Here is a 12,200-nt window from a genome sequence, read left to right as displayed (position 1 = left end):
CCCTCTGACAGTGCAGCACTCCCTCAGTACTGACCCTCTGACAGTGAGGCACTCCCTCAGTACTGACCCTCTGACAGTGCGGCACTCCCTCAGTACTGACCCTCTGACAGTGCAGCACTCCCTCAGTACTGACCCTCTGACAGTGCGGCTCTCCCTCAGTACTGACCCTCTGTCGGTGCAGCACTCCCTCAGTACTGACCCTCTGACAGTGCGGCACTCCCTCAGTACTGACGCTCTGACAGTGCGGCGCTCCCTCAGTACTGACCCTCAGACAGTGCAGCACTCCCTCAGTACTGTCCCTCTGACAGTGCAGTACTCCCTCAGTACTGACCCTCTGACAGTGCAGCACTCCCTAAGTACTGACCCTCTGACAGTGCAGCACTCCCTCAGTACTGACCCTCTGACAGTGCGGCACTCCCTCAGTACTGACCCTCTGACAGTGCGGCACTCCCTCAGTAATGACCCTCTGACAGTGCGGCACTCCCTCAGTACTGACGCTCTGACAGTGCGGCACTCCCTCAGTACTGACCCTCTGACAGTGCAGCACTCCCTCAGTACTGACCCACTGACAGTGCGGCACTCCCTCAGTACTGACCCTCTGACAGTGCAGCGCTCCCTCAGTACTGACCCTCTGACAGTGCAGCACTCTCTCAGTACTGACCCTCAGACAGTGCAGCACTCCCTCAGTACTGACCCTCTGACAGTGCGACACTCCCTCAGCACTGACCCTCTGACAGTGCGGCGCTCCCTCAGTACTGACCCTCTGACAGTGCGGCGCTCCCTCAGTACTGACCCTCTGACAGTGCAGCACTCTCTCAGTACTGACCCTCAGACAGTGCAGCACTCCCTCAGTACTGACACTCTGACAGTGCGACACTCCCTCAGCACTGACCCTCTGACAGTGCGGCACTCGCTCAGTACTGACCCTCTGACAGTGCACCACTCCCTCAGTACTGACCCTCCGACAGTGCGACACTCCCTCAGTACTGACCCTCTGACAGTGCGGCACTCCCTCAGAACTGACCCTCTGACAGTGCGGCACTCCCTCAGTACTGACCCTCTGACAGTGCGGCACTCCCTCAGTACTGACCCTCTGACAGTGCATCACTCCCTCAGTACTGACCCTCTGACAGTGCGGCACTCCCTCAGTACTGACCCTCTGACAGTGCGGCACTCCCTCAGTACTGACCCTCTCACAGTGCGGCACTCCCTCAGTACTCACCATCTGACAGTGCAGCACTCCCTCAGCACTGACCCTCTGACAGTGCAGCACTCCCTCAGTACTGACCCTCTGACAGTGCACCACTCCCTTAGTACTGACCCTCTGACAGTGCAGCACTTCCTCAGTACTGACCCTCTGATAGTGCATCACTCCCTCAGTACTGACCCTCTGACAGTGCGGCACTCCCTCGGTACTGACCCTCTGACAGTGCAGCACTCCCTCAGTACTGACCCTCTGACAGTGCAGCACTCCCTCAGTACTGACCCTCTGACAGTGCGGCACTTCCTCAGTACTGACCCTCTGACAGTGCGGCACTCCCTCAGTACTGACCCTCTGACAGTGCAGCACTTCCTCAGTACTGACCCTCTGATAGTGCATCACTCCCTCAGTACTGACCCTCTGACAGTGCGGCACTCCCTCAGTACTGACTCTCTGACAGTGCAGCACTTCCTCAGTACTGACCCTCTGACAGTGCAGCACTCCCTCAGTACTGACCCTCTGACAGTGCAGCACTCCCTCAGTACTGACCCTCTGACAGTGCGGCACTCCCTCAGTACTGACCCTCGGACAGTGCGGGGCTCCCTCAGTACTGACCCTCTGACAGTGCAGCACTCCCTCAGTACTGACCCTCTGACAGTGCGGCTCTCCCTCAGTACTGACCCTCTGACAGTGCTGCACTTCCTCAGTACTGACCCTCTGACAGTGCGGCACTCCCTCAGTACTGACCCTCTGACAGTGCAGCACTCCCTCAGTACTGACCCTCTGACAGTGCAGCACTCCCTCAGTACTGACCCTCTGACAGTGCGGCACTCGCTCAGTACTGACCCTCTGACAGTGCGGCATTTCCTCAGTACTGACCCTCTGACAGTGCAGCACTCCCTCAGTACTGACCCCCTGACAGTGCGGCACTCCCTCAGTACTGACCCTCTGACAGTGCAGCACTCCCTCAGTACTGACCCCCTGACAGTGCAGCACTCCCTCAGTACTGACCCTCTGACAGTGCGGCACTCCCTCAGTACTGACCCTCTGACAGTGCAGCACTCCCTCAGTACTGACCCTCTGACAGTGCGGCACTCCCTCAGTACTGACTCTCTGACAGTGCAGCACTTCCTCAGTACTGACCCTCTGACAGTGCGGCACTCCCTCAGTACTGACCCTCTGACAGTGCAGCACTTCCTCAGTATTGACCCTCTGACAGTGCGGCACTCACTCAGTACTGACCCTCTGACAGTGCGGCACTCACTCAGTACTGACCCTCTGACAGTGCGGCACTCCCTCAGTACTGACTATCTGACAGTGCAGCACTCCCTCAGTACTGACCCTGACAGTGCAGCACTCCCTCAGTACTGACCCTCTGACAGTGCAGCACTCCCTCAGTACTGACCCTCTGACAGTGCGGCACTCCCTCAGTACTGACCCTCTGACAGTGCGGCACTCCCTCAGTACTGACCACCTGACAGTGCGGCACTCCCTCAGTACTGACCCTCTGACAGTGCGGCACTCCCTCAGTACTGACCCTCTGACAGTGCAGCACTCCCTCAGTACTGACCCTCTGACAGTGCAGCACTCCCTCAGTACTGACTCTCTGACAGTGCGGCACTCCCTCAGCACTGACCCTGACAGTGCGGCACTCCCTCAGCACTGACCCTCTGACAGTGCAGCACTCCTTCAGTACTGACCCTCTGACAGTGCAGCACTCCCTCAGTACTGACCCTCTGACAGTGCAGCACTCCCTCAGTACTGACCCTCTGACAGTGCAGCACTCCCTCAGTACTGACCCTCTGACAGTGCAGCACTCCCTCAGTACTGACCCTCTGACAGTGCAGCACTCCCTCAGTACTGACCCTCTGACAGTGCAGCACTCCCTCAGTACTGACCCTCTGACAGTGCAGCACTCCCTCAGTACTGACCCTCTGACAGTGCAGCACTAACTCAGTACTGACCCTCTGACAGTGCAGCACTCCCTCAGTACTGACCCTCTGACAGTGCAGCACTCCCTCAGTACTGACCCTCTGACAGTGCGGCACTCCCTCAGTACTGACCCTCTGACAGTGCAGCACTCCCTCAGTACTGACCCTCTGACAGTGCGGCACTCCCTCAGTACTGACCCTCTGACAGTGCGGCACTCCCTCAGTACTGACCCTCTGACAGTGCAGCACTCCCTCAGTACTGACACTCTGACAGTGCGGCTCTCCCTCAGTACTGACCCTCTGACAGTGCGGCACTCCCTCAGTACTGACCCTCTGACAGTGCGGCACTCCCTCAGTACTGACCCTCTGACAGTGCGGCACTCCCTCAGTACTGACCCTCCCACAGTGTAGCACTCCCTCAGTACTGACCCTCTGACAGTGCGGTGCTCCCTCAGTACTGACCCTGTGACAGTGCAGCTCTCCCTCAGTACTGACCCTCTGACAGTGCTGCTCTCCCTCAGTACTGACCCTCTGACAGTGCAGCACTCCCTCAGTACTGACCCTCTGACAGTGCAGCACTCCCTCAGTACTGACCCTCTGACAGTGCGGCGCTCCCTCAGTACTGACCCTCTGACGGTGTGGCGCTCCCTCAGTACTGACCCTCTGACGGTGCAGCGCTCCCTCAGTACTGACTCTGACAGTGCAGCACTCCCTCAGTACTGACCCTCTGACAGTGCAGCACTCCCTCAGTACTGACCCTCTGACAGTGCAGCACTCCCTCAGTACTGACCCTCTGACAGTGCAGCACTCCCTCAGTACTGACCCTCTGACAGTGAGGCACTCCCTCAGTACTGACCCTCTGACAGTGCGGCACTCCCTCAGTACTGACCCTCTGACAGTGCAGCACTCCCTCAGTACTGACCCACTGACAGTGCGGCACTCCCTCAGTACTCACCCTCTGACAGTGCGGCGCTCCCTCAGTACTGACCCTCTGACAGTGCAGCACTCTCTCAGTACTGACCCTCAGACAGTGCAGCACTCCCTCAGTACTGACCCTCTGACAGTGCGACACTCCCTCAGCACTGACCCTCTGACAGTGCGGCACTCGCTCAGTACTGACCCTCTGAAAGTGCACCACTCCCTCAGTACTGACCCTCCGACAGTGCGACACTCCCTCAGTACTGACCCTCTGACAGTGCATCACTCCCTCAGTACTGACCCTCTGACAGTGCGGCACTCCCTCAGTACTCACCATCTGACAGTGCAGCACTCCCTCAGCACTGACCCTCTGACAGTGCGGCACTCCCTCGGTACTGACCCTCTGACAGTGCAGCACTCCCTCAGTACTCACCCTCTGACAGTGCAGCACTCCCTTAGTACTGACCCTCTGACAGTGCGGCACTTCCTCAGTACTGACCCTCTGACAGTGCGGCACTCCCTCAGTACTGACCCTCTGACAGTGCGGCACTCCCTCAGTCCTGACCCTCTGACAGTGCGGCGCTCGCTCTGTACTGACCCTCTGACGGTGTGGCGCTCCCTCAGTACTGACCCTCTGACGGTGCAGCGCTCCCTCAGTACTGACTCTCTGACAGTGCAGCACTCCCTCAGTACTGACCCTCTGACAGTGCAGCACTCCCTCAGTACTGACCCTCTGACAGTGCAGCACTCCCTCAGTACTGACCCTCTGACAGTGAGGCACTCCCTCAGTACTGACCCTCTGACAGTGCGGCACTCCCTCAGTACTGACCCTCTGACAGTGCAGCACTCCCTCAGTACTGACCCTCTGACAGTGCGGCTCTCCCTCAGTACTGACCCTCTGTCGGTGCAGCACTCCCTCAGTACTGACCCTCTGACAGTGCGGCACTCCCTCAGTACTGACGCTCTGACAGTGCGGCGCTCCCTCAGTACTGACCCTCAGACAGTGCAGCACTCCCTCAGTACTGACCCTCTGACAGTGCAGTACTCCCTCAGTACTGACCCTCTGACAGTGCAGCACTCCCTAAGTACTGACCCTCTGACAGTGCAGCACTCCCTCAGTACTGACCCTCTGACAGTGCGGCACTCCCTCAGTACTGACCCTCTGACAGTGCGGCACTCCCTCAGTAATGACCCTCTGACAGTGCGGCACTCCCTCAGTACTGACGCTCTGACAGTGCGGCACTCCCTCAGTACTGACCCTCTGACAGTGCAGCACTCCCTCAGTACTGACCCACTGACAGTGCGGCACTCCCTCAGTACTGACCCTCTGACAGTGCAGCGCTCCCTCAGTACTGACCCTCTGACAGTGCAGCACTCTCTCAGTACTGACCCTCAGACAGTGCAGCACTCCCTCAGTACTGACCCTCTGACAGTGCGACACTCCCTCAGCACTGACCCTCTGACAGTGCGGCGCTCCCTCAGTACTGACCCTCTGACAGTGCGGCGCTCCCTCAGTACTGACCCTCTGACAGTGCAGCACTCTCTCAGTACTGACCCTCAGACAGTGCAGCACTCCCTCAGTACTGACACTCTGACAGTGCGACACTCCCTCAGCACTGACCCTCTGACAGTGCGGCACTCGCTCAGTACTGACCCTCTGACAGTGCGGCACTCCCTCAGTACTGACCCTCTGACAGTGCGGCACTCCCTCAGTACTGACCCTCTGACAGTGCATCACTCCCTCAGTACTGACCCTCTGACAGTGCGGCACTCCCTCAGTACTGACCCTCTGACAGTGCGGCACTCCCTCAGTACTGACCCTCTCACAGTGCGGCACTCCCTCAGTACTCACCATCTGACAGTGCAGCACTCCCTCAGCACTGACCCTCTGACAGTGCAGCACTCCCTCAGTACTGACCCTCTGACAGTGCACCACTCCCTTAGTACTGACCCTCTGACAGTGCAGCACTTCCTCAGTACTGACCCTCTGATAGTGCATCACTCCCTCAGTACTGACCCTCTGACAGTGCGGCACTCCCTCGGTACTGACCCTCTGACAGTGCAGCACTCCCTCAGTACTGACCCTCTGACAGTGCAGCACTCCCTCAGTACTGACCCTCTGACAGTGCGGCACTTCCTCAGTACTGACCCTCTGACAGTGCGGCACTCCCTCAGTACTGACCCTCTGACAGTGCAGCACTTCCTCAGTACTGACCCTCTGATAGTGCATCACTCCCTCAGTACTGACCCTCTGACAGTGCGGCACTCCCTCAGTACTGACTCTCTGACAGTGCAGCACTTCCTCAGTACTGACCCTCTGACAGTGCAGCACTCCCTCAGTACTGACCCTCTGACAGTGCAGCACTCCCTCAGTACTGACCCTCTGACAGTGCGGCACTCCCTCAGTACTGACCCTCGGACAGTGCGGGGCTCCCTCAGTACTGACCCTCTGACAGTGCAGCACTCCCTCAGTACTGACCCTCTGACAGTGCGGCTCTCCCTCAGTACTGACCCTCTGACAGTGCTGCACTTCCTCAGTACTGACCCTCTGACAGTGCGGCACTCCCTCAGTACTGACCCTCTGACAGTGCAGCACTCCCTCAGTACTGACCCTCTGACAGTGCAGCACTCCCTCAGTACTGACCCTCTGACAGTGCGGCACTCGCTCAGTACTGACCCTCTGACAGTGCGGCATTTCCTCAGTACTGACCCTCTGACAGTGCAGCACTCCCTCAGTACTGACCCCCTGACAGTGCGGCACTCCCTCAGTACTGACCCTCTGACAGTGCAGCACTCCCTCAGTACTGACCCCCTGACAGTGCAGCACTCCCTCAGTACTGACCCTCTGACAGTGCGGCACTCCCTCAGTACTGACCCTCTGACAGTGCAGCACTCCCTCAGTACTGACCCTCTGACAGTGCGGCACTCCCTCAGTACTGACTCTCTGACAGTGCAGCACTTCCTCAGTACTGACCCTCTGACAGTGCGGCACTCCCTCAGTACTGACCCTCTGACAGTGCAGCACTTCCTCAGTATTGACCCTCTGACAGTGCGGCACTCACTCAGTACTGACCCTCTGACAGTGCGGCACTCACTCAGTACTGACCCTCTGACAGTGCGGCACTCCCTCAGTACTGACTATCTGACAGTGCAGCACTCCCTCAGTACTGACCCTGACAGTGCAGCACTCCCTCAGTACTGACCCTCTGACAGTGCAGCACTCCCTCAGTACTGACCCTCTGACAGTGCGGCACTCCCTCAGTACTGACCCTCTGACAGTGCGGCACTCCCTCAGTACTGACCACCTGACAGTGCGGCACTCCCTCAGTACTGACCCTCTGACAGTGCGGCACTCCCTCAGTACTGACCCTCTGACAGTGCAGCACTCCCTCAGTACTGACCCTCTGACAGTGCAGCACTCCCTCAGTACTGACTCTCTGACAGTGCGGCACTCCCTCAGCACTGACCCTGACAGTGCGGCACTCCCTCAGCACTGACCCTCTGACAGTGCAGCACTCCTTCAGTACTGACCCTCTGACAGTGCAGCACTCCCTCAGTACTGACCCTCTGACAGTGCAGCACTCCCTCAGTACTGACCCTCTGACAGTGCAGCACTCCCTCAGTACTGACCCTCTGACAGTGCAGCACTCCCTCAGTACTGACCCTCTGACAGTGCAGCACTCCCTCAGTACTGACCCTCTGACAGTGCAGCACTCCCTCAGTACTGACCCTCTGACAGTGCAGCACTCCCTCAGTACTGACCCTCTGACAGTGCAGCACTAACTCAGTACTGACCCTCTGACAGTGCAGCACTCCCTCAGTACTGACCCTCTGACAGTGCAGCACTCCCTCAGTACTGACCCTCTGACAGTGCGGCACTCCCTCAGTACTGACCCTCTGACAGTGCAGCACTCCCTCAGTACTGACCCTCTGACAGTGCGGCACTCCCTCAGTACTGACCCTCTGACAGTGCGGCACTCCCTCAGTACTGACCCTCTGACAGTGCAGCACTGTCTCAGTACTGACCCTCTGACAGTGCGGCTCCCTCAGTACTGACCCTCTGACAGTGCAGCACTAACTCAGTACTGACCCTCTGACAGTGCGGCACTCCCTCAGTACTGACCCTCTGACAGTGCGGCACTCCCTCAGTACTGACCCTCTGACAGTGCAGCACTCCCTCAGTACTGACCCTCTGACAGTGCAGCACTCCCTCAGTACTGACCCTCTGACAGTGCAGCACTCCCTCAGTACTGACCCTCTGACAGTGCAGCACTCCCTCAGTACTGACCCTCTGACAGTGCAGCACTCCCTCAGTACTGACCCTCTGACAGTGCAGCACTAACTCAGTACTGACCCTCTGACAGTGCGGCACTCCCTCAGCACTGACCCTCTGACAGTGCGGCACTCCCTCAGTACTGACGCTCTGACAGTGCGGCACTCCCTCAGTACTGACCGTCTGACAGTGCAGCACTTCCTCAGTACTGACCCTCTGACAGTGCGGCACTCACTCAGTACTGACCCTCTGACAGTGCGGCACTCCCTCAGTACTGACTATCTGACAGTGCAGCACTCCCTCAGTACTGACCCTGACAGTGCAGCACTCCCTCAGTACTGACCCTCTGACAGTGCAGCACTCCCTCAGTACTGACCCTCTGACAGTGCGGCACTCCCTCAGTACTGACCCTCTGACAGTGCGGCACTCCCTCAGTACTGACCACCTGACAGTGCGGCACTCCCTCAGTACTGACCCTCTGACAGTGCGGCACTCCCTCAGTACTGACCCTCTGACAGTGCAGCACTCCCTCAGTACTGACCCTCTGACAGTGCGGCACTCCCTCAGTACTGACCCTTTGACCGTGCGGCGTTCCCTCAGTACTGACCCTCTGACAGTGCAGCACTCCCTCAGTACTGACTCTCTGACAGTGCGGCACTCCCTCAGCACTGACCCTAGCAGTGCGGCACTCCCTCAGCACTGACCCTCTGACAGTGCAGCACTCCTTCAGTACTGACCCTCTGACAGTGCAGCACTCCCTCAGTACTGACCCTCTGACAGTGCAGCACTCCCTCAGTACTGACCCTCTGACAGTGCAGCACTCCCTCAGTACTGACCCCCTGACAGTGCGGCACTCCCTCAGTACTGACCCTCTGACAGTGCAGCACTCCCTCAGTACTGACCCTCTGACAGTGCAGCACTCCCTCAGTACTGACCCTCTGACAGTGCAGCACTCCCTCAGTACTGACCCTCTGACAGTGCAGCACTAACTCAGTACTGACCCTCTGACAGTGCAGCACTCCCTCAGTACTGACCCTCTGACAGTGCGGCACTCCCTCAGTACTGACCCTCTGACAGTGCGGCACTCCCTCAGTACTGACCCTCTGACAGTGCAGCACTCCCTCAGTACTGACCCTCTGACAGTGCGGCACTCCCTCAGTACTGACCCTCTGACAGTGCAGCGCTCCCTCAGTACTGACCCTCTGACAGTGCGGCACTCCCTCGGTACTGACCCTCTGACAGTGCAGCACTCCCTCAGTACTGACCCTCTGACAGTGCAGCACTCCCTCAGTACTGACCCTCTGACAGTGCGGCACTTCCTCAGTACTGACCCTCTGACAGTGCGGCACTCCCTCAGTACTGACCCTCTGACAGTGCAGCACTTCCTCAGTACTGACCCTCTGATAGTGCATCACTCCCTCAGTACTGACCCTCTGACAGTGCGGCACTCCCTCAGTACTGACTCTCTGACAGTGCAGCACTTCCTCAGTACTGACCCTCTGACAGTGCAGCACTCCCTCAGTACTGACCCTCTGACAGTGCAGCACTCCCTCAGTACTGACCCTCTGACAGTGCAGCACTCCCTCAGTACTGACCCTCTGACAGTGCGGCACTCCCTCAGTACTGACCCTCGGACAGTGCGGGGCTCCCTCAGTACTGACCCTCTGACAGTGCAGCACTCCCTCAGTACTGACCCTCTGACAGTGCGGCTCTCCCTCAGTACTGACCCTCTGACAGTGCTGCACTTCCTCAGTACTGACCCTCTGACAGTGCGGCACTCCCTCAGTACTGACCCTCTGACAGTGCAGCACTCCCTCAGTACTGACCCTCTGACAGTGCAGCACTCCCTCAGTACTGACCCTCTGACAGTGCGGCACTCGCTCAGTACTGACCCTCTGACAGTGCGGCATTTCCTCAGTACTGACCCTCTGACAGTGCAGCACTCCCTCAGTACTGACCCCCTGACAGTGCGGCACTCCCTCAGTACTGACCCTCTGACAGTGCAGCACTCCCTCAGTACTGACCCCCTGACAGTGCAGCACTCCCTCAGTACTGACCCTCTGACAGTGCGGCACTCCCTCAGTACTGACCCTCTGACAGTGCAGCACTCCCTCAGTACTGACCCTCTGACAGTGCGGCACTCCCTCAGTACTGACTCTCTGACAGTGCAGCACTTCCTCAGTACTGACCCTCTGACAGTGCGGCACTCCCTCAGTACTGACCCTCTGACAGTGCAGCACTTCCTCAGTATTGACCCTCTGACAGTGCGGCACTCACTCAGTACTGACCCTCTGACAGTGCGGCACTCACTCAGTACTGACCCTCTGACAGTGCGGCACTCCCTCAGTACTGACTATCTGACAGTGCAGCACTCCCTCAGTACTGACCCTGACAGTGCAGCACTCCCTCAGTACTGACCCTCTGACAGTGCAGCACTCCCTCAGTACTGACCCTCTGACAGTGCGGCACTCCCTCAGTACTGACCCTCTGACAGTGCGGCACTCCCTCAGTACTGACCACCTGACAGTGCGGCACTCCCTCAGTACTGACCCTCTGACAGTGCGGCACTCCCTCAGTACTGACCCTCTGACAGTGCAGCACTCCCTCAGTACTGACTCTCTGACAGTGCGGCACTCCCTCAGCACTGACCCTGACAGTGCGGCACTCCCTCAGCACTGACCCTCTGACAGTGCAGCACTCCTTCAGTACTGACCCTCTGACAGTGCAGCACTCCCTCAGTACTGACCCTCTGACAGTGCAGCACTCCCTCAGTACTGACCCTCTGACAGTGCAGCACTCCCTCAGTACTGACCCTCTGACAGTGCAGCACTCCCTCAGTACTGACCCTCTGACAGTGCAGCACTCCCTCAGTACTGACCCTCTGACAGTGCAGCACTCCCTCAGTACTGACCCTCTGACAGTGCAGCACTCCCTCAGTACTGACCCTCTGACAGTGCAGCACTAACTCAGTACTGACCCTCTGACAGTGCAGCACTCCCTCAGTACTGACCCTCTGACAGTGCAGCACTCCCTCAGTACTGACCCTCTGACAGTGCGGCACTCCCTCAGTACTGACCCTCTGACAGTGCAGCACTCCCTCAGTACTGACCCTCTGACAGTGCGGCACTCCCTCAGTACTGACCCTCTGACAGTGCAGCGCTCCCTCAGTACTGACCCTCTGACAGTGCGGCACTCCCTCAGTACTGACCCTCTGACAGTGCAGCACTGTCTCAGTACTGACCCTCTGACAGTGCGGCTCCCTCAGTACTGACCCTCTGACAGTGCAGCACTAACTCAGTACTGACCCTCTGACAGTGCGGCACTCCCTCAGTACTGACCCTCTGACAGTGCGGCACTCCCTCAGTACTGACCCTCTGACAGTGCGGCACTCCCTCAGTACTGACCCTCTGACAGTGCAGCACTCCCTCAGTACTGACCCTCTGACAGTGCAGCACTCCCTCAGTACTGACCCTCTGACAGTGCAGCACTCCCTCAGTACTGACCCTCTGACAGTGCAGCACTCCCTCAGTACTGACCCTCTGACAGTGCAGCACTCCCTCAGTACTGACCCTCTGACAGTGCAGCACTAACTCAGTACTGACCCTCTGACAGTGCGGCACTCCCTCAGCACTGACCCTCTGACAGTGCGGCACTCCCTCAGTACTGACGCTCTGACAGTGCGGCACTCCCTCAGTACTGACCCTCTGACAGTGCAGCACTTCCTCAGTACTGACCCTCTGACAGTGCGGCACTCACTCAGTACTGACCCTCTGACAGTGCGGCACTCCCTCAGTACTGACTATCTGACAGTGCAGCACTCCCTCAGTACTGACCCTGACAGTGCAGCACTCCCTCAGTACTGACCCTCTGACAGTGC

At 58.4% G+C, this 12,200-nt stretch overlaps 1 protein-coding gene across 1 annotated transcript in view; it reads right to left on the bottom strand.

Annotated features, from left to right (window-relative positions):
• Positions 1-12,200, bottom strand: part of vps28 (VPS28 subunit of ESCRT-I) — a 249,315-nt gene that overhangs the window by 197,442 nt on the left and 39,673 nt on the right. The window lies entirely within an intron of this gene.

This window comes from Scyliorhinus torazame, chromosome 6 (assembly GCF_047496885.1).
Source record: "Scyliorhinus torazame isolate Kashiwa2021f chromosome 6, sScyTor2.1, whole genome shotgun sequence".
Classification (NCBI taxonomy): Eukaryota; Metazoa; Chordata; class Chondrichthyes; order Carcharhiniformes; family Scyliorhinidae; genus Scyliorhinus; species Scyliorhinus torazame.
The sequence above is the reverse complement of the archived record's forward strand: the minus strand, read 5'-3'. Positions and strand labels throughout refer to the sequence as shown.